The following is a 24325-nucleotide window of genomic DNA, read 5'->3' on the forward strand; positions in this document are numbered from 1 at the left end:
GTATGCCAATTAGTATGTGTCCATATACTGGTTGAAGCCTGCAGCCCTGTAGAGCTGCCATGTGGGTGAGTATGCCAATCAGTATGCGCCCATGTGTCAGTTGCAGCCTACTGCTCTGTAGAGCAGCCATTTGGGTTAGTATGCCAATCAGTATGCGACAGTGTGTCGGTTAAAGCCTGCCACTCTGGAGAGCTGCCATGTGGGTGAATATGCTAATCAGTATGCGTCCATGTGGCGGTTGAAGCCTTCAGCTCTAGAGAGTTGCCTTGAAGGTGAGTATGTCAATCGGCATGTGTCCATGTGTCGGCTGAAACCTGCAGCTCAGGAGAGATGCTATGAAAGTGAGTATGGCAATCACTATGCGTCTATGTGGCGGTTGAAGCCTGTAGCCTGGAAAGCTGCGATGTGGGCAAGTATGTAAATTGGTATGTATCCATATGTTGGTTGAAGCCTGCTGCTCCAGGAGAGCTGCCATAAAGGTGAGTATACCTCTCAGTATGTGTCCATGTGTCGGTTGAAGCCTGCAGCCCTGTAGAGCTGCCATGTGGGTGTATGCAAATTGGTATGTGTCCATGTGTGTCAGTTGAAGCCTGCAGCTGTGGAGAGCTGCCAAGAAAATAAGTATGGCAATCACTACGCATCCATGTGTCGGTTTAAGCCTTCAGCTCTAGAGAGTTGCCATGTGGGAAAGTATGCCAATCGGTATGTGTCCATGTGTTAGTTCAAGCCTGCAGCTCAGGAGAGCTGCCATTTGGGTGAGTGTGCCAATCAGTATGTGTCCGTGTGTTGGTTAGAGCCTGCAGCTCTGAAGAGCTGCTATGAAGGTTAGTTTGCCAATCGGTATGTGTCCAAGTGTCGGTTAAAGCTTGCAGTTCAGAAGAGCTGTCATGACGGCGAGTATGGCAATCACTATGCGTCCATTTGTCGTTTGAAGCCTGCAGCCCTGTAGAGCAGCCATGTGGGTGTGTATTCCATGCCAATCAGTATACGCCCATATATCGGTTGAAGCCTGCAGCTCTGGAGAGCTGCCATATGGGTAAGTATGGAAATTAGTATGTGCCCATGTGTCGGTTGAACCCTGCAGCTCAGGAGAGCTGTCATGTGGGTGAGTATGCCAATCAGTATACGTCCATGTGTCGGTGGATGCCTGCAGCACTGGAGATCTGCCACATGGGTGTATATGCCAATAAGTAGGTGCATAGGCGTAGCATGGAAATCTTGTTCTCTTCATTTAGATACAACGTAAAAACGCAGACATTTGTGAACGCTAATAAAAAAAATCTATTGACGAATTGGTAATTGTCGAAACTTTTTGAACCAGCCAGTGGGGAAATTTGTGTGAGCACATGTACCTCTGACTAACATGTGATAGCCTGTATGTACAGCCATCAGCAAAATTGCCAAAATTCTAAGTACTTTCAAATGCAGTACTGATATACATTATTTAAGAAATCAGTCATAGAAATTATGAATCACAATAAAATATTGCCACCTACTGAACAAGTAAAAATGATGTTGCTTTGAACACAATAAAACCGTGTACTTTCTTGGTGAATGAACAGTAACTATCTATAATACATTATGTTTTTATAAAAAAAAAACTAAAAAGACCTAAAAAAAAATCATCAACAAACATCCATGTAGAAGGGCTGTCGTCCCCTTTAAATCCTGTAACTTTGCTCAACCCCCCCCCCAAAAAAATCATCATATAAGGCTTATTTAATATAATGTAATATTTTTGCCTCCCAAAAATAGGCAGATGCAGATTTTCTGCATTTTACATTACAGTAAAAATCTGCCGACTTTAGCTCTAAAGTCGGCGGACATTTTCTGCTATTTCCGGCGGAAACCCGCCTACTGCACTTGCATTACCGATTTCCGCATTCCGATGCGGAAATGCAATTTCCAATCGGAATTTCGGAAATGGCATTTCCGCGGAATCCGAATGAGCATCCCTAGTCAGGAGCACGGTCATCACTAGCAAGCGCTGCATATGAAGCCACACCTACTTAGAACGGACATCCCGTCTGAGCTGAGCAGGCGCGGCGTCACATGCACTGCTGCCAGTCATGTGAGCATGCACGCTCAACGTCTATGTGACCGCTGGGAGCGAGGATGCAGCGATAGAGAGCTCCCAACTAGCGCAGGCGTAGTAACTGTAAAGCAAACTGCGCAGCCTCGGGGTGCTAAATTGGCGGCATGGGGGGGGGGGGGGGGAGTCGGGGCCTGGAACGGAGGGTTTAGTGGCCATATAGAGGCAGCCACAGCATGAAGCACAGCACAGATCACCTCCCAGCAGCATCGTGAACATAAAAAAGGTATTTATTTTATTATGACATTCTCGCCCTGTATGTCCTTTAAGATGCTATTGCTATGTAGTATGAGTGAAATAGGAATCATATTAACAACCAACATCTATTAAATCTATCACACTAGCAGACAAATGTTTGGTTAATATAGTATGTATTGTTGCATCAGGCTCATGTTCATTCTTTAGAGCCTTTCATGACATACGAGTTCTAATCCATGCTCTGGATACAAAATTACACCTTTCCTATGTACTCTTACACATCCACATAACGTATAGTAAGAGGAGAGTGCAGGAGCTTCTGCCCTGACATGGGGGATGTAGTCAGCAGTCTCTCCTCCTGGCTTAATCCATAGTTGCAGTTGTGTTCATATCACTGCACCTCCTCCTCCTGCTGTCTCCCCTATCAGCCTCTTCACAGCATCAGCACCAACAGCAGCAGTGAGAAAAGGAGATGCTTTCTACACACTGCAAGGCCAACTCCAGAGACAACCGACGGCAAATGCTCCCTGCAGCTGAACTGATCTGCTAAACAGATCGCAGGATTCCCACCCATCTAGCCGGTGGCTATGGTACAGTCCTTACAAGCTGTGCCTGGATGGTAAACGCCTGCTTGTAGCAAAGGAGCCCAACGAGTGCGTCTGGCTGCTGGGAAAGGAGAGCTGCTTTATGTAGGAGATTCTCACTTGCTGATCCGCAGAACTGTGCCTGGCATCGTCATTCTGCTTCCCCATCATATGATGTGAGGAAAGGCAGTTCAAGGTGGATTTATTGCCTGCTTGATTTGCAAAGAAGCGGTCAGGCAAGGGCACGACTGCTAGGCTATGGAAAGACTTTCACAGGGCAAAGAAAATCAGCCTGGGAGATCAAGGCTGCTTAAAGTTCCCATACAATAGGTAGGTAACCAGTCAGTGTACCTTGTTTATTTGCTTATATAAGGAGTGTGTGGAGCTGGACAGCGTTTGGAGGCACAGGCACATGTATGCACGTGAGGATAACATGCTCTGTTACTCCTCAATGAAAAATGCTGAGATCGCTCTGACATGGAATACTCCTCTGCCCAGCGTTACGCCGGGTGCTGCTAGTGTAGATGTGCTGTGGGTGGATTCAGCACTCTACAAGTGGACAGCGCATCGCACTGAGAGATTGGGGATTATTCTATGGAAATCCTAAACAGCAAGTAATGTGTTCATAGTAATCCATAGTAGTAGCCAAGGGTTAACATTGTGCGTGTGTGCTTTACTGAGCCTGCCAAATGCCTAAAATGTAACTCATTCTCTCTGAAAGCAACATAATAAGCCCACCCTTGATGTCTAATATAATGCCACATATTCCTAAATCCATGTTTTGATTTGCAGTGCTGCAGCCATAAAGCTGTCATTTTAATCAGCAGTTATGTGGACATATAGCATCTTGTCTTTTGTGCCTACTATTCATTTTTGCAAATGTTTGTAACTAAGAGTGCAGGTCTTATAAAGGGGTGAGGGTGTATTTTAATTGAACAACTGCCTCCTTAAAAGCAAGGGCAGAACAGCTGCTGAAAGAGGGTGGAAAGTGCACTGGTTACATTTGTCAATTCAGACTAAAGCAATTGTAAGCAATCTCTTAAAGATGAATGGTCTTGGAAAGCTCAGTATGTGTAAGTAACATCTGAGTCGCTGGCATTCAGTCAGCATTTCAGTCCTTATTGCACCATAACAGAGTTCAGATATTGGTTTTACGGACCTGGAAAACATACGTGCTCTTCTGTTTAAAACAAGACCTTATAACCCAAATGCTTTCCTGAGCAAGCCCAGCTAGGAGAGTAGAAGGTGTGACTCCCTTTTGTACTTAACACTTTCACTACATTGCAGGCCAGATGTACACTCAATGTGACACTGAACTGGCTTGGATATCCCAGAGGTAGAGGCAACACATCTTTATCCTCTTGAATATTACTGACACAACACTTCACATTGCATATGTCACATATCTTACTTTTTGCTTTGCAACTGTGTTATGACACTTACAGTCTCCTAAAACATTGTGCATCTGCTGTAGTTGTACTATATGTCAGTAGTTATTTTTTTTTTCACTCCCAGCTGTCTTACAATTTGCTCTTCAATACCGGTTTCAGCACTTAGCATGTTCGCCACCCTAGGAAGGATGTGTACGTGTGTGTGTGTGTGTGTGTGTGTGTGTGTGTGTGTGTGTGCGCAAGTGTGTGTGTGCGTGTGCGAGTGAGTGAGTGAGTGAGTGTGTGTGTGTGTGTGTGTGTAAGTGTGTGTAAGTGTGCGTGTTTAAGTGTGCATGTGTAAGTGTGCGTGTGTAAGTGTGCGTGTGTAAGTGTGCGTGTGTGTGCGTGTGCGTGTGTGTGTGCGTGTGTGTGTGTGTGTGTGTATGTGTGTGTGTGTGTATGTGTGTGTATGTGAGTGTGTGTGTGTGTATATGTGTGTGTGTGTGTGTGTGTGTGTGTGTGTGTGTGTGTGTGTGTGTGTGTGTGTGTGTGTGTGTGTGTGTGTGTGTAAAATTTTAAAATATTGATATTGTTTAAGATGAAGGTGACTATGAAACTCTTCTTAGGTATGTTTACATTTACTTCAAAAGGTAGAAGATCTGTCCCTCAGATCTACACTCTCAATCATATACCGAGGACTTTCCCTATGATAGATTTCTGCACTTAAAACCACTGATTATTTTAGTATAGCTGTCTTTGTGGTTTGTGTTTTTCAAACAGAAATGCACTGGCTTTTTTATGTGGTTAGGCAGCCTTATACCATTCTTTGAAAGTCAATGCACCGAGTCTCTCCAACTGTTTACAGCTTAGGGCACATTAGTATACAGCATGAACTTTTAGCATCATAGCCACCACTGTAGATAGGAGTGGCATGCAATTATATTGTGCTTATCACACATTTATACCATATATAAACTTAAGTCATGTAATAAAAGCCCTGCTGGTACAAATAGCAGGTATGCAGGCAATCTGTCATGACCTCTAACAACATGAGCACATTGTTCGATATGGAATAAACACCTAAAAAGTATAGTTGAACGCTATATCATATGTCCTAGAATAATCTCATATGGGTATGCAGGAGCAGAGTACTGCCTATGGACAGCATTCCATATTTATATATTTATTTTGTTGGCTTGCACCAGCTGTGAGCCTGGAGGAGCTTAACTCTTCCTTGCCTGCCAAGGGAATTAATGATATGGTGAAGTCATACACATCGCAGTCAACTCAAACTCTTTCTGTCATAATCAATTACAATTTCTGCTCAGCAGAATGAAAAAGGGCAATAAATAATTCAGAGTCAGGCTAGATCAATAACATTTTTATTCATTTTTTTTCCTGCTTATAGAAAGCATCCAGTAGGGGTTAATGTCATCTTGTGAGATGGATGGAATTATAAATGCGGCATTGGTTGTTTGCATAAAGTTATAGATCTAGTTGGTACTACAGCATATTCCAGTTGGCATTAGCCTATTGCTGAGGTTAGTAAATGCATCAGTCAAATCAACATGTCTTTGGTTTCTGTAAAAATGTTACTTTTCAGAGGCAGTTTTGGATTATAAGGTGTGGCTATGAAGGGCAAAGTGTTGTAACCCCTAGCGACCAAACTGCACTTATCTACGACTTCTGTAAGTTCTTCAAACTAATTAGAGGAGGAATTTGAATGGTTGCTGGAGGTTACTGCACTAGTTATTTCACCTTTGCCAGCCACATAGCCTCACTAAATAGCCTCTTGAGTGTCAAGTAGTAATCAGCTTGAGAATGGCGTACAGCGTTTACCATAACTTATGAATTTATTCACATGCTATCATAATCAGAATATTTGCATGCATTGCACTGGGTAAATGTGTGAATATTTGGACACACTCACCTTGTCCGCTAATATAAAAATGGAACATGGCTCAAAGGTTGTATGTTGGCGGCTGAGAATGAGAATAAGACTAACTATTTTTTAACAACACAAGTCAGCACAGATTATCTGCATCTGATGCATTGCATATATATATATATATAACCATTACCATGTACTTATTTTTGCATTTGTAGATGTCCACTGGAGTAAATGTTACAATTTATGTTCTTTCTGACATGCTTACTGGCATTTAACTTATATAAAAAGGCCAAAAAGTGATGTAATACGAGATATTGTTTCCAGCAAATAACTAGCAATCGTCCATCAATATAATAACTATTCATCTTTGCGATATGTAAAACACAATAAGTTGCAGTGAGTTACAACTACACTTTGTGTGATATAACTGTTCTATATTCAGCAATATTCACTAAGTCTGAAAGGTGTGATTTAATATAGGAGATAAAATGAAGCAAACCTGTATACACTTCAGACAACCAGTTCTGTATAGGGAATGTTGTAAAATATTAGGAAGTTCTCTGCCCATGGACTTGCTTTTAAAGTGAACACACCTTCCCTGCTTTAATCCTCACTAAATAGCGAACACTTTCACAATATAAAAAGAAAGCACTGTTTGCAATCAATACACTAGACCTAAGGAGATAAAGTACAATGACAAAAGTGTTCATATAAACGTCACTGCAGCACCATTGGCTGCAGTGCAGATATAAGTAACTGCATCTTCTTGGGGAGAAACAGAGAAGTGGGAGACTATTGTAAAAAAAAAAAAAAATCCCTCAATCACTATGCTCAAATGCACAGAATGTGCTGCAGCAATACCTTGTGACTTACTGCAGATAAAGTGCATTGTTCAGTAGTGCAACTCAATGTAGTTTTTTCAGGATGTAGATACGTCTTAAGGTGGCCACACACGATACAATAAAATGATCCGATTTTACAGTAATTCGATAAAAACGATCGTATCTCTCAGAAAAATCGAAAGCTTTTTTTTCATTCGACTGAAAAATCCGATCGGATTTCCCGTTTTTTTCGATTTAAATCGATCCAGAATGCCAGATATTTTTCTTCAATTTCTACTAAAGATTGTATGGTGTGTGTTGGATTGTTAATTTATTAATATACACACCCTAGCAATTTTCTATGAGTTTCCAATCATTTTTATCATAATTGAGGAAGAAATTGAACATAAGTGTGTGGTACATTGGTCATGTTTTTGAAATGATACAATCAGTCAGAAAAATTGATTGTAATTCTTAAATTGAACAGATATTTAAAAAATTGTATGGTGTGTGGCCACCTTTAATGTTAGCATATAATGCTGTATCATTATCCTATAAGCTGCCAGACATATGCTCAAAATGGGACAACAGGCAATGTAGTTTACAAAAGAAAAGAGATTTTGTAAAATAACTAGAATAAATGATGTGCTTGGGTTTTATACGTATATAAAATATCTGCAGAATGACCTCTTATTCCACTTATCATAGGCCAATACCAATATTTCATCATTTTCTTAAGTATAGCATAAATATTCCTGTTACCGAGAACAAGTAAACATGAAATCATACAGGGAAAATGATGACATTTGCAAATAAAGCGTAGTAGCAAGAATTTTTTGGTTCTGTTCCTCCAACTGAGCCGCTTTTGAGTAAATTGCAATATTGCAACATCAACTCTTGACATTTAAGCTTTGGGCCTGGATTACGAAAGTTGACTTCTCATCATTAAAGATGAAGATTGTACACTTTAAATATATTTTGTGAATGATCCCTATCATTTTTAAATACTTCACAACGTGTGTATTGTTTAAATAATCAGCAACATTACCAGAGTGAAGTGGTACATTTGCTCTATGGAAGTAAAAACCTTTCCACATCTTTCAAACCGATTCAAACTGCCTAATATTTATTTAGATAGAGCGAGGCTGCTGAAACTGCATATATATGTGCATGCACATTCATCCTCATCTGTCACCATCCACAAATGACAACCATACAGTTGTCCTTTTCCCTGTATCCTTAAAGGAATGCCTGCCAGCAGTTGTCATTATGGAGATATAATAAGCACATGCACGCTAGTGTGCACATTACACAACAATTGTGGAAATGTGAATGCATTAAGCTTCATGCACAGTAAAATGTGTTTTAAATGCATGAAAAATGCATGTGAATTCACAAATTCAGCCCACATTATTGATTGCAGTTTGTATGCGTTTCCACAGCCTATTCACTACAGTGTTTACAGAAGTGCACACCAAAATCACACCAGCTTCTTTTTCCAGCACATAATTCACAAGGAATATGACATAGGTGCTCTTTATGAAAATGCACATAGCGTGCGCAAAACCTTAATAATGTTGTGGGAATAGGTGGGCTGTGAGCTCATCTGGGCTAATCTTCCTGTAAAAGCTTGAGGGCAGAGCGTAGCATAATACTATTAATAAGTGGAGATTATGGCCTTATTCACATTGGACTCATGGACCATGCAGATCAGGCTATTTTACAACTAGTGGTCATCATCTGCAGAGCACACTTTCACTTTTCTTCCCCTTTAATCTCCCCCCGTTACAAACTGAATAGGTGCAAGCTGTTTCTATCACCCAGTCCTATTTATATAAGCCAGTGCACCAGTCAAGTAGACATGCCCTAAAGGTTTACAAGCATTTAGGATGCATTTCGGTACTGAAATCCAGGGACCATGGTTTTATGATTAAACAGTTATTTTAGCTGATCAAACAATGGAAACTTAATTGTAAGAGATATCTGCCCATTAAAGGGCAACTGAAGTGAGAAGAATATGGAGGCTGCCATATTTCTTTCCTTTTAAACAATACCAGTTGCCTGGCAGTCCTGTTGATGTAATTGGCTGCAGTAGTTTTTGCATAACACCAGAAATAAGCATGCAGATGATCTACTGCATGTTTGTTCAGGGTCTATGGCTGAAAGCATTAGAGGCAGAGGATCAGCAGGCTAGCCAGGCAACTGGTATTGCTTAAAAGGAAATAAATCTGGCAGCTTCCCTATCCCTCTCGCTACAGTTGTCCTTTAAGTGCACAGTAGACCTCTGTTAGAGGTATAGGAATTTTAGTTCCCCAACATTTTGTACCCGAGGCAGTCTAGGTACAGGTTGAATGAAGCCAGTAGACCCTCCTGGGAAATTGACATTTTATTTTAATAAAATCCTGACTTTAAGTATGGTTAAAGAGTTAATCTATCTTTGGTGCATTTGATAAAAAAGAGGCAGGTGGGGGTTCCAAGAGTAGAGGTATTTTGTATGCTTCAGACCCATTCTTGAAGCATACACTATGTGATGAAGGTTGTGTGGGATTGTTCCAGTTTCTCAAGTGAACCATATTCATGTAGACCGCCGGCCATAGGAGAAGGGCCTGTTCACACTGCACAGATCAAACATTGATCCTTGTAAAAACTGATCTGTGAAATGGATCAGTTTTTATTGGGCATCAGTTTTTGATCCGTGACTCTCCATTCTGCTGCAAAACACCCGTTGATTCAGAAAAATGCTCCCTCTCCAAACTTCCAGTCTGTTTGGAGAAATGGGCCGTAACGATCCGTTCCAACAGAGCAATGTGAACTATTCCTATTGATTAACATAGGACCCGTTACGGACCACTTAAACAGTTTTTATGACCAGTGTGAATTGTCTTCAAGACTTTATCTGTTAAAAAATTTAATTTCTTAGTGTAGCTGCACCAATCGTAATTCACAAACCTTTTCAGCAACACCTTTTAATACATACAGGCTAGATGTGCAGGATCACCTATGTTCTCCCATGACACCCAGTCTGGAAGAACTTCAGTAAATCAGGCCTTTAATATTCGCTCCTTTCCCATCTATATGGTTGCAGGCTTATTAGAAATACTGAAGGTTTCATCATTTGCAAAATCAAATGGATGTTAGAGGAGCATTATTTTCATAAAACTCAGATAAAGCATCTCTTACACCACAAGATCTAATGTTATATCCAGTTTCAGACTGTTCAGCTGTGGCGTGTAAAAATGAGAAATCGCCGTATACAAGACATAGTATTTGAATTTCTTCACAGGCATCTGACATTTGAAGACAAGGGCCCTCATAAATAACTGGACCGCATTCTTTTCCTGGCTTTGCAAGAGAATTTTGTTTAAGTGTACTTGAGACAAGACTAGATGCTTGGCTTCCTCCAGCGCCATGAGTCCATGGGCTCCATCGTCGACCACCCTGGTCGCTCTGTTCTCCTGTTTTGAGCACTGTAAGTTTGGCCAGTCGTGCTCTTCTGCCCATGCATGGCCCAGCCACGTGCGTCCCCCAATCACATACCTGTGGCTAGGAGTGTTCTGTGTCTGCACAGTAATATTGTACAGGATGCTCCCAGCTGGGGGGGGGGGGGCACGTCTTGGGGTGCAGACGTGCCCCCCCCCCCCCCCCGCCGCACATGCTCAGAACAGAATAACTGGCCAAGCTATCAGAGTTGAGAAAGGGAGAATGGAGCGCTCAGGGAGTTTGGTGATGGAGCCCACAGTCCTCATGGGGCTGGAGGAAGCCCCAAGTAAGTATAAATCATGCAATTAGTCTTGTTTCCTTTGAGTGGTATTGTTGAAAGAGCTCTACTTTCCTCCTAACTGTTCTCAACATTAAAGCAAAGAAATAAGAAGAAATCATGTTGATTAATATCAATTATACGTATAACCTTTAAAACTGAACTTTTCACATCACAAATCCCTTTCTTTGTGGAGCTTTGATTCTCTGCATCAGTGCATCTATATAAGTTTACCTGACCCTGGGCAAAGCTACCTAAAGCATAGAGACATGCTCCTGCTGAGTCTGCATTCCTCTGCGCATGGTCCGTTTCCCTTCTCTTCGCTGCCTCTGTTCTCTGTAATCACTACTGGAAAAAAAATTGTCTTTTGGCTAAGTTAAAATATTTAGACAGGAAGAAGCAGTCTTGTGATTTTCCCTCATATCACACTCCCTTAAAGTGTACCTGAGACAAATGTAGCAAAATGAATAATACTTCCAGCCTGTTGTAGTCAGTCTGCTCCCTCTGTGTCCTGCCGTCCCTTCTATGTTCCGTTCTCAGCCCCGTAATGTCCATGACTGTCACAGACTACTGCACATGTGCGGTTCCAACTGTGAGCACCACCCGTTTGTACCTAACTGGTAAACTCTGGGAGCCAGGGGTTGAGCAGTCATGTGATCACTCACTGAATATCAGGTCACACTCCAGGGAACGATTTTATTATATTTCCTGATAGTTTAGTAAGTAGGGTCACTATGACTTTTTGTGTCAAAATATGCTACTTTAGTTAAAAACCCTGTTATAATAATTACTTGTGCTTGAGTGGCAAGAGGCAGTCGAGCTGAAAGAGTTAATGTTAGGCTCTGGAAAAGGGTTGCTGCTCGACTTAGCAACATCATGCTGTCCATATTCCAAGTGGCAGAGGCTCAGACAGAGCTTATTGGTAAGATTATTGAGCTGAATAAAGGCATTACTTTATGGAAGGCATTACTGTTACTAACTGTCCCTCACAGTGGTTCACCGTCTAATCCCTACAATAGTGCTAGTCATATGTCCATCATACTCTAGGGCCAATTTTTTTTTTTTGGGGGGGGGGGGGAGCCAATAAATGTATTTGTACGTTTTTGGGAAGTGGGAAAAAAACCAGAGTTCCCAGAGGAAACCCACACAGATACGGGGAGAACATCCAAACTCCTTGCAGATAGTGCCCTGGCTGAGACTGGAACCGGGGGTCAAGCGCTGCTTGGCAAGAGTGCTATCCACTTCACCACTTCGTATAGCTTTAAATTTGCCTATCTTGAGTTGAAAGAAGAAGAAAAAAAAAACCTGTATGTTTCCATCTTTCAGATTATTACATATGAAAACGTTAACACAAAACCATTATTTCGAATGCATGTATTAAAGTACAATATGATTTTTTTTTAGTTTAACAAAAGGATATGAACAAGCCTTGATTGTCTGACGCACTACCAGAAAACGGAATCCAATTTGTACAGTTTGAGAGAATGGTTTACGATGTCAAAATAATCTGGTTGTGAAGCATAAGTTTACAGTGTGGCAGCGTGAAAGGCAGCCCACGCATGACAAGCAAGATGCCATCCTGCAGTTGTCCTGGAAGAGAAACTTGTTATCTAAATCTAAACTGTATATGAAATCGCTGCTTAACAATAGGCTGAGAGATAGAGTAGATTTTCAAACAAGCTAAAAACGGAGCTTCTTTATGCTTGAAAGGACATAATGAGAGGGTGGAAGGAAAATGGCAGGGGTGACTTGCTTGTTTACTAAACAAAAAAATTCTAACTTTTCATTTAAAGTGAGCTTGTCTTGAAAGAAGGATGAGAGCTGTCATTAATGACAGTTTCTTCCCCTCCTATTTTATTCTGTTGCCCATCTCTCGCTCTCTCTCTCTCTCTCTCTCTCTCTCTCTTTTTTTTTTTTTCTTTTTATACAGCCTGCCAGGCACTCTCTTAGCACAGGACTGTTTTGATGCATGCAATTACTGCTGTGAGGAAAATACCATTCTCATTATTGCCACCATGACACCCCACAGGAGGAAGGATAATGTGGGCAGAATACAGAAGGATCTGGTGCAGTGTATCCTGTGAGCTCACATAGCATCAGCAATGGGATTTTTGATATTTTAACCTCCCTAGCGATATGATTACTTCCAGATTTGATTGTCTAAAAGTGGTGCAATTTATGCACAAGCTTATAGACCCTAAAAATCATACCGCTAGATAGATCTGGGGCAGACTTGCACATTACACACCTTCCATTGACCCAGCTTGGAGTTACTGCTCTGAGCTGAGGATTTCAGGCCCGAGCCTGACTCAGGAGGTTAATGCCTTGCATGTGTAGCACATGTTGGTATTTTAGAGCTAAATACACTAACTGATCGTTTTTTAATTAAATTTCCCTTCCGATTCCTGACTCTAACCTTCCAATCTAATTTTAGTCTTTTCCTGATGCCTAACCCTAGCCCCTCCCACACACTTCACCTCTTCCTGACGTTTAACTTTTCCTCCACCCAATGTTAACCTCTTGCTGATGCCTTTCTCTAACCTCCTTACATTGGCCACCTCTTCCTGACACCTATCGTTTACCTCCTCTCAAAGGTTAACCTCTTCCTGATGCCTTATCCTAACCACCCTACCCCAATATTAACCCCTTCCTGACACCTTAAAAACTATCAACATGTCCCTACTACTTGGTTAAGTAACCCAAACCAATACTCACCTTTTGTTTATTTGCCTCCAGTGCTGAATTCACTTCCAGTCTGTGAATAAATTTTTGTTTCATGCAGGAGGGGGCCAATGATTTTTTGTTTTTGCTTCTTGGTGTTGGCTGCATAACTGCCAATATACATATTTTTTCTTTAGCAGCATCAGGCCTGTACTTATCTGTATATTTTTCCTTTAGTGGGCAGCACGGTGGCGTAGTGGTTAGCGCTCTTGCAGCGCTAGTTCCTGGTTTATATCCCAACCAGGGCACTATCTGCATGGAGTTTGTATGTTCTTTCCATGTCTATGTGGGTTTTCTCTGGGCATTCTGGTTTCCTCCCACATCCCAATAACATACAGATAAGTTAATTGGCTTCCCCCTAAAAGATTGGGACCAGACTATGATACATACACTACACGATAAAGACATTTGACTATGGTAGGGATTAGATTGTGAGCTCCTCTGAGGGACTGTTAGGTGAGAAGACAATATGCTCTGTACAGCACTGCGGAAGAGGTCGTCAGTGCTATATAAATACCAAATAAATAATAACAAAATAATAAGAATAATAATTTAGTGGTGCCAGCTCATATATTTTCCATTTAGTCTAGTTCCACCCACAAATCTACTACGCCCAAACTGACCTACTTCAGTATGCAGAATCCGTTTTTTTAAAATGTACCGGTATTTTAAAGTCAAATAAAGAGTCATGGACACAACATGCCCCAATAACAAATTGGTTTGCCTAAACTACAGTTTTTTTAAGGGAATTGGTAAGCCATAATAAACAATGGTATTTTAACCACACACCATTTTTTTCTTGTCAGTTTAAGCCTCTGTCCTGCCTAGATACTTTTGCTACCTTTTTTTGTCTATGTGCCCTATAAAATGAGTTGAAACAGGTTAAAAAAAGATAGTGGTGGACGTACCTTAAAGAAGTCAGACTCAATTAGTCTACTATCAAAAACAGCTTTTATTTTCATTAAAAAACTCTAAAATGTGATGTGTTTCATCGGCAAACCCGCTTCCTCAGGCAAATTTGAAGGATTATCTGTTTCCAAGTGTGTCAAAGACTCGGCGCCTCTGTCAAGGCATTACCAGTAATAGAGGCAGCTACATGTGTCTGGATAATTTGCCAAGCTTTAACACATGTGGCCCATATATGATGCCCTATCCTTATGCCTGATATACGGCCAACATTTTACATATGGGCCCCCAGATATATTTCAAGATGATTGCATCATTGTTGCAAATCTTGCCTCAAATATATTACCTGATTATAACTTGCACCCTCAGATATATTGGCTGACTATTATTTATGCAACTCCAACACATTTACGGATTATTATACTAGGCTCCTAGATATAATGCCATATTATTCTACATGCTCAACAATGATGAAAAGACAGGATGCTGTGAAAAGTGTGGGCGCTGAGAAGGCAGAAGGGCAGATATTAGAAACAGAAAATGTATCTGGGGAGAGAGTATGGCAGACAGACATCAGCGAAGACAGAGAAAGGATTGAGAGCTAGGCCAAAAAGGCAGTTGACAGGTGTATTTACCATGCCCCCCCCCCCCCCCCCCCTTACTGCAGAGGCACGTGAAGAAGAACTGCAGTGAAATTAACATAATGGAAAAAAAGTGCTCATTTTTTACAATAATTATTTATAAATGATTTACTTAGTGCTTGCCCATTGTAAAATCTTTCCTCTCCCCGATTTACATTCTGACATTCATCACAGGAGTCATCTTTACTGCTGGCTAGTGATGGCGTGGAAGGGGATGCTGCTTTTTTTGGTAATTGGAAACAGCTGTTATTTCTCACAAGGCAACAAGGCTCCCACAGTGTGATGTCAGTACCCTGGTGCTGGTGTCACACTGTGGGAGGAGTTTCACTACAATATCAGCCATACAGAGCCCCCTAATGATCTGTTTGAGAAAAGGTAACTATTTCTTGTGGGAAAGGGGGTATCGGCCCCTGAATGGGATGAAGTTCAAGCGTTGGTTACAGTTCCTCTTTAAATACCATTGTTGTGTCAGGACATGAGGTGTCATTTGCAGGGACATGGTTTTGTTGATTGCCATGAGCATTACTCATGAACTGTATATACTGCAGACAGGAGATTATTAACGGTAGAGGGAAAGTTGCTGAAACATCATGGGTTATAGGCAAAATGCGGTACAGTGTTCTACCAAATGGCTGCCTGTGATTCAGTCTGCCTTTCTGGATTGCATGGGAATTATGGGGCTTGATTCACAAAACGGTGCTTACTGTTAGCACGGCTTTGCGCTCGTGAGAAAAAGGTGTTTCGCGTGAAGAACGGTATTGCGCAAAAAAAATTGCGTTCGCGCGTTGACACACATTTTTTGCATGTTAACGTTCGCGTTTGCGCGATAACATGAATTTATAGCGCAAGCGTTAACTCATGAAAAATTCACAAAGCACTTTTCACAGCGTGCTAACAGCACCGTTTTGTGAATCAAGCCCTAGGTGTTATGCACTTTCTCACAGAATGCCAGTTTTGCTGTTTGCACTGATGCAACGCAATACCTGCCAAACAATGTGTCTCATAGCCCTACTACTATAGCGCTCACTCTTAGAGAACCCAAACCATTACTCACTTTTTGTGGCCTTCCTTCTCTTGATGAATCCACTTCCAGTCTGTGAATAGATTTGTGTTTTAATGTGTATAGTACCTCAGCGCAAAAAAGTGTGTGGACCTTGCCCCGGGCTATGCAAACCCACTCGAGATGTAAGCAGATGACAGTACAGTACCTTAATAGAGGTTACATCTAGCTGTCCAAATACTTGCTGTAATCCCGATCTCTGTATTTCAAGTAATCCCGATATCACAGCGACGGGGGATAAGAGCTCGCTCACTCTACCACTTCCTGTTTCCGGTCCATCAAGCCCTACTGCCAGTAGGGTGCGTGCTGCACTGCAATGTAGTTCCGTGCGCCAATAAAATCGCATCGGACAGCCTAAAAAAGAGATAGGCAACATATAGTGCATAGAGTAGCGAAATGAATGGTCACCGCTTAGGAATCACTTACTAGAAGCAGAGCTTGTTTATTGCACATAATACAACACATAGACTCCTCTCCCGATTCGAGTTTCGGCTGTATGCCTTCCTCAGGGGGCTCAGGGGACCCCCTAAGGAAGGCATACAGCCGAAACGCTCTGGCTCCCCTCCCATTGCATTGGATATATAGAGTTTACCATTCAGTAACATTTCCTGACAAAAGCTAAGCAAAATGAATCTTTCGGAATGTTCTCAGTTCTGCAGTTTGCTATAGGACTCCCCCCCCCCCCCACACACACACCGTATTTGTGATTGCTGCACTTACATGTAAATCCTCTTCCAAAGGAGATAAAGCATTCAAAACGCTCAGATAATATTTCTCTTTAACCTAGAGGGATATTCCCTGACTTGTTCCATTCAGAATGTATTCACACAGCAATCAGGATCAGGCAGCACAGGATAGATTATGTGTACAGCAATTTGTGGGCAACAATTGCAGGATCGAATTAAAGTAACAACAGGCTGCTGGATTTCAGTCTAGTCACACTGAAAGCAATATTTTTCTATGGATGTTGCTTTTTAAATTTCCTGTCTTTATTTTATGTCATTATTGTACCTGGCTGGGGAATTAAAGTGAACATGATGTAAATTATCTCTTCTTCACTACATCTATCTTTAGTACCTCACCTCTTTTTATTCCTCCTAGCATAAGTTTATTATGATAACTGGAGAACAAGCAATTTTTACAGCAAAACTAGCAGTTATAGCACCCATATTTCCCTTTATAAAAGACCTGAACTCTTGCACAAGACAGAAAGCAAACCTATAGAAATGCACCCTGTATGTATTTAGAGTGTTTAGCCTGTCTACTTCCCCCTCATCTGTGACTAATCACAAGTTGTAATTTGATCCCTCAGCTGTGCCACATTGACTGCCATAGCAGAGAGCTAATTGGTAAACACAGGATGCTAACAATATGTTTGCTTCCATAAAAGCAGGAAGAAGAACACTGTAGATATTTATGCAGCATTTGTATCAGCTGTAACAAATGTTTTTTTTTCTTTAAAGGTGGTTATGCTGTTGCTTATCTTTTAAAGCAGAGACACATTTCTGAGTTCAGGTCTGCTTTAAGTCAATTTGTGATAAGATATATCAAACAATTCTGAATTACAGCAGGCACCTGTTATAGCATACCTTAAAGGGGAACTGAAGAGAGAGGTATATGGAGGCTGTCATGTTTATTTCCTTTTAGACAATACCAGTTGCCTGGCAGCCCTGCTGATCCTCTGCCTCTAATACTATTAGCCATAGCCCCTGAACAAGCATGCAGCAGATCAGGTGTTTCAGTGGTTCAGACTTATAAGTCAGATCTGACAAGACTAGCTGCATGCTTGTTTCTGGTTTTCATCAGATACTACTGCAGAGAAATAGACCAGCAGGGCTGCCAGGCAACTGGTATTGATTAAAAGGAAATAAACATGACAGCCTCCATATACCTCTCTCTTCAGTTCCCCTTTAAAGGAAACCCGAGGTGAGAGGGATATGGAGGCTGCCATATTTATATCCTTTTAAAGAATACCAGTTGCCTGGCAGTGCTCCTGATCCTACTTTTATCCATAGACCCTGAACAAGCAGGTACTCAAACTCATCTGACTCGTTTTACTGGATTAGCCATATGCTTATTCCAGGGTTTTGACTGACACTACGTATGTCAGAAGATCAACAGTGCTGCCAGGTAACTGGTATTGTTTACAATGAAATAAATATGGCAGCCTCCATATCCCTCCTTCCTCCGCTTCCCTTTAAGGTCTATGACCTGTGTCTGCTCTGTTCTCCTGTAGTTAATAGTGCATAGTGATTAATCTCTGGGCATGCTACCATATATACAGTACATAGGCTTGAGATTCCCACTTAACCAAAAAATTCCACCAGGAGGCCGCGCAGCAGTTTTTTTTTTTTTTTAAATCATGTAGCGAGCCCAGGCAATCTCCGATCAGGAAATCCCGTTCAAAGAACGGGAGTTCCTAGAGGGCTTCCCCCGTCACCATGGCGACGGGGCGGGATGACGTCACCGACGTCGTGATGTCATTGGGAGTCCCGGCCCACCCCTCAGCGCTGCCTGGCACTGATTGGCCAGGCAGCGCACGGGGTCTGGACTGGAGGGGGGGCGGCACGGCGCGACGGATAGTGGCGATCGAGCGCGGGGCGGCGGCGATCAGTATGCTGATGCAGCTAGCAAAGTGCTAGCTGCATCCAGCAAAAAAAAAATCACGCGAATCGGCCCAGCAGGGCCTGAGAAAACCTCCTGCGCGGCTTACCCCGAACTACGTTCGGGGTTACCGCCAGGAAGGTTAATGCATGGACTTTTTAATTGACTACATTGGCTATCATTCATAAAGCATTTCCGCATGCGGAAATGCTTAAAACAGCTGACTTTACCAAACACTTAGCAAATTCAGCATTCATAAAGGCTCCTTCTGCATGAAAATCTGACATTACCGAGCAGAGCGATAAATCACCGCCTTGTCCGGTGATTATTGTAAAAAATGTAGCAAAATGTTAATTCATAAAGATCATCGCAAGCGGTGTGAGGTCGGGAAGTACCGCTCCCTCTGATGTGGCGATAACAATGTAAGTGAATGGAGACACAGACCTCCCAGGCAGCTGCAGTAGAGTGTAACACGGAGAAATGTATCAACTCGGCTGCTTCCTGTGCTTCCGCAAGCCTACCGCCTGCCTACCGACAGCCTAGTTTGGGAAATCTCCGCACTGCTATCGCACCTGAATACTTTTTTATGAATGAGTAGCCAGAAGTCTAAAACACCGCCAGCTGTGTTTTCCCGCACTGATTCTCCATACCGACAGCACTTTCATGAATGATGGCCATTGCTGTTTAGGAAGAAAATAGAAGAAGAGCTCTAGACTGTCGTCCTTTTACTGGGACAGTCCCTATTTTGTAACTGAGGGCTCATTTCCACTATCGCGAATTCGCATGTGTTTTTCGCATGCAAATTCGCATAGCAATACAAGTGAATGGGACTGTTTCCACTTGTCAGGATTCCTTTGCGTTTTTCTGTGCAGAAAAAATTCGCATGGCAGAGCCATCAGAATTTGCATACCGCATACCGCTATGCGAATCGCATACAATGTATTTAATAGGAAATTCGCATAAGGGTTGGGTATGCGAATTTTCATAGAAACAATGGAAAAGCACACCAGCACTGCCATGGTTAAATTCGCATGCACCGTCATACATGCAAATTTGCTTGCGAATTCGCATGAAAATTCGCATTGGCCCCCATCCATCGAATTTCGCATCCGCATGCGAATTTTTACCGCGCCGATTCACACCACACAAGTGGAAATGCAGCCTGAATCTTCCTAATCCTCTGTCCCCTACAGTTATTCTTCTTTTTGGCGTGATACACGTATTCATCTAAATAAATGTGAGTATGTACTAAAACAGTTATTATAGTTCTAAATGTTATATCCAATGTCTAAAAATAAATACATTGGCCTCAATTCACGGAGCATTATCAAACGTTTATCAAACACTTTATCAAACGTTTGATAATTTACCTCATGGGTAAAATCTCATTTTGAATTCACTAAGGTGTTATATATTTGTTGAACGTTTTATCGGTAAAACATTCGATAAATATATAACACCTTAGTGAATTTAAAATGAGATTTTACCCATGAGGTAAATTATCAAACGTTTGATAAAGTGTTTGATAAACTTTTGATAATGCCCCGTGAATTGAGGCCATTGTATTTTCATATATGTATTTTCAAAATATGCTTTTAAAATGGAAACAAGACTTTGAAAATGGAAATAAGACTTATGAATTCTTCATAATATGTTATATTGTTAGAGGTGTGGCAGCGGTAAGGTCAACTGACCTGAGTGGGATATGAAGGCTGCCATATCGGTTTCCTTTAAAATAATGCACATTGCCTGGCTGCCCTGCTAGTCCTCCGCCTCTAATACCTTTAGCCTTAGCCCCTGAATAGACATGCAGATCAGATGTTTGACTTAAGTTTGACTTCATGTGCTTCATGCTTGTTTCAGGTGTGGGATTTAGAGACTACTAATGCATGAAAGATCCTCAGGCTAAACAAACATGGCAGCCTCCATGTTCCTTTCGGGTCAGTTAAACTTTAAGCAAATATATTAATGCTAAATGGTGTCCATTTTTCTCACCTCGGAACGTTGGGAGCAGGGCCAGATTTAGGCCAAGGCCTGCTAGGTCATTGCCTAGGGCACCACTGGAGCAAGGGCACAAAAGCAGCAGGCTAAACTGGTGCAGCATTTGCAAGCTTGCAAATGCTGCAATGCATGGAGATCAGGTGAGTGCCTTACCACGGTACTCTGCTGCTGGCTGCCTGTGCAGCAGCCACCTTGCTCTCTGTACACGCTTGCATTGTGGCCGGCGGCTATGGACTTGGGCAGCATTGGAGATGGAAAGGAAGAGAAAGCTTCTGCACTGGAGAGGAGTGGAGAAATCAGTGACACTGATGGCTGCTGCGATGTGAAGGCCAGCTGGCTACTGAAGTGGGGAGGGAGGGGATTAAGGGAGTCATCAGGCTACCTATACTAGAGGGAAAGGCTACCTATACTAGAGTCCTCTGGCTACCTAAACTGAAGGGGGGCGGCTGGTGACAATGGCCTTGGGCAGTAAAGAGTGCAAATCTGGCCCTGGTTGGGAGGCATGCAGTAAGAGTAACTGAGCTCTCAACTATAAAGCCTATGTTACATATAAATCTTCTGAAGCGATAGTATATAGCTGTATACAAGCTTGCTGTATAGGAAACCTGTAGTTAAACGGATGTGCATGCTCCTATCTTTATTCTCTAGAAAAACACATTTGCCTTGCTATCACGTTGGTCTTTTTGTTTTAGCGTATTAACCATAAAAAGGTGCAACTTGCAAAGCCACACTTGAGTCAGATCATATGATCCACATACTCATCCTATCTAAGTATTAAAGATTGGGAATCAGCAAGAGAGCCAATCATGCAACATATTTAAAAATTAGATGGCAACTTCCATACCCTGTACAATTTTTTTTTTTTTTTTTATGCATAGGGAAACTGTCACACAAAACAAAAGTCAGGAGAGTAATTGCTGTCACAGGTAGAGGATGCTATTGTTTGATTAATTTAATGCATATTCATTTAGTAGATCTTTTACTGTAAAATGGATCAGACTAGGCAGCCGTCCTATGGACCCAACAGTGTTCATGCAACTTAGCCCTCAGTGCAGATAAGCTCATGCAGCTGAGTTAAAGGACAACTGTAGTGAGAGGGATATGCTGGCTGTCATATTTATTTCCTTTTAACTACTACCAGTTGCCTGGCTGTCCTGCTGATCCTTTGCCTCTAATACATTAAGCCATAAACCCCGAACAAGCATGCTGCAGATCAGGTGTTTCTGACATTATGGTCAGATCTGACAAGATTAGCTGCATGCTTATTTCTAGTGTAATTCAGACATTACTGCAGCCAAATAGTTCAGCAGGACTGCCAGGCAAATGTTATTGCTTAAAAAGGAAACCAATATGGCAGCCTTTATATACCTCTCAGTTCAGTTGTCCTGGCGGTATTGATAGATGTAAGAGTCAATACAAAATATGCTGTGGACAGTATTGACGTGCATACACATCTATACTCTCCTGCACTGTATACTAGATCCTTGCTTGACACATTTTAGCAAGTTACAGGAAAAAAAAGTAATGAAAATGAATTACTTTTTGCACAGAAATCCTGGGGAAATTGAACGCCAGGGAGGTTAAGGGTGGAGGAAGATCTCTGTCTTTATCAGTGAGCTAAACCTGCTCATCTTCACCTCAAAGAAGTGAATTCAGTGAATCATGGATTCAATGTTTAAACATTTCAAATTATGCTGCTGATATTTTTTTCGTATGGGCATGCAATAATATGGGCAGAAATTGAAAAAAAAATATAATTTTCAGAACAAAAACTTGAGAACAGCGCAAAGTCAGCTTGTGCTAAAATATTAATTTAGAGGGTAAATACTGTGAAAGGTCTTTGCTTTAAGAAGCACAAGATGGGATTCATTAATGTATGTGTGCAAGCGCAACTATGCAGAATTCCATGGCAACCAATTAGGCATTTGCTTTCATTACTGTACAGCCTAGACCAATCAATTCTAAATGCTAATTAGTTGCTGACCTGTTGCTTTAGGTTGCTATATATTTACACCTGTGAAACAGACTTTTCTTCTGTTAAAAGGAACAAAAGGGAAAAAAGCACGCCATGAAAAATAAAATGATAGGTTAATATAATACATTTTAAATGGAAAAAGTGAACCTAGTAACACAATTGCTGTTCCTGCCATTTCTAACCATTTTTTTGAAGATCTTGTTTATTCAGTGTGCAGCTTCACTGATTGTGAGCCACTGAGTCAGAGAAAGTATGCAGCCTTTGAAGCCAAAAGTCCTGATCTCAGCCCAGGTCAACCACTCTCTGCGTAGGGAAACAGATATGATAAGAATAAGTGTGGAAGCCATAGAACTAATGATTTCCATTAAAAAAACACATCACTGAACATGTCATTATTTTGTCCTGACAATTCTAGTTTTAGTTTACTGGACACAGCATTTCAGACCATAGAGTTAAATTACAGTGTGCATGTAAGGTAGAGACAAAAGGTCGCTTTACCCTATTAAAGAGGAACTTTAACAAAGGATTGAACTTCATCCCAATCAGAAGCTGATACCCCCTTTTCCACGAGAAAGCTTTACCTTTTCTCAAAAAGATCATCAGGGGTGTCTTTATGGCTGATATTGTGTTGACACCCCTCCCCCAGTGTGATGTCATGACCCTGGTCCTGACACTTTGCTTTCTCTGAACCTCACTGCATTGTCGGAAATAACAGCTTTTTCCAACTGCCAAGCAAGCAATATCTCTGTGCATAGAACTCTCAGGACCATACATTCCGTACAGATCACCTGCCAGTACTAAAGAAGTCACCACCAATGAAAAATTCCACAATGTAAATCAGAGAGAGGTAAGATTTTACAATGGGCAAACACTGACTAAATAATCTATAAAGGAATATTATAAACAATAAGCAATTGTATTCATTATGTTATTTTCAGTACAGTTCCACTTTAAATGTTTTGTCACCATTGTACATAATTAATGAGTGTAATCCTGATCAAATATCAATCAGGGAATATTAGTAGTTTTTCCCAGTTATGCACTACTTGATATCAGCAAACGGCTGATGGAATATCAGTTGCCACTTTTAGATGTGTATTGCTCAATGCAGACAAAAGCTATGTAAGCATTGATCATGTACTGTTCCCACCCATGGCCCCTCACACTCTCACCATGCTGAAGTGATAAATGAACAGTCTTTTTCAGTCAATGTTCTGATCCTTTGCCGGCTGCACTTTAAACAAGCACATGGCAGATTTCATTTAGGAGAGATCAGGGAAGGGTTGGAAGCACAGGCTGATTGATTGGTATTAATGGTAATTGGCCTTGGCCTATTTCTACAGTAAAGACAAAGATGAGCTCTGATAGGTTTAAAGGACATTTAGATTCCAGTTAAAATGTTTCAGTATTGTTATAAAAGTAAACATTATTAAATGTACCTTTCCATCTCAGTCCACTTCTAAATATCATTTCCTGGATACATTAAAAGATTCCAAATAAGTCTTTCTAGCTATGGTAACCGTACACCATTTGGTAGATGGAAAGAGCCCGTGAACGGAAAAATTCTAATGTTCTTTCAGTGTTTCTTTTATATCAGTGGGCTTATGCAGATCTAAGGGGATCTTTGGATGAGAAACCTGTTTTACAAGCCTGCATTGATTCTGTCTACATGTCCCAGACAAGAGCTGAGGCAGATAGCTGTGC

The 24325-nt window shown here is 41.4% G+C and overlaps 1 protein-coding gene across 1 annotated transcript in view; it reads left to right on the top strand.

Annotated features, from left to right (window-relative positions):
• The first annotated feature begins 2726 nt into the window (after positions 1-2726).
• TENM1 (teneurin transmembrane protein 1) overlaps positions 2727-24325 on the top strand; it is a 1180670-nt gene continuing 1159071 nt past the window's right edge. Inside the window, exon 1 of the mRNA XM_068251163.1 lies at positions 2727-3204. The gene's annotated coding sequence lies outside the window, so the exon portion shown is untranslated. The remainder of the gene's footprint in view (positions 3205-24325) is intronic.

Source organism: Hyperolius riggenbachi, chromosome 8, assembly GCF_040937935.1.
Source record: "Hyperolius riggenbachi isolate aHypRig1 chromosome 8, aHypRig1.pri, whole genome shotgun sequence".
In the NCBI taxonomy this organism is placed as follows: Eukaryota; Metazoa; Chordata; class Amphibia; order Anura; family Hyperoliidae; genus Hyperolius; species Hyperolius riggenbachi.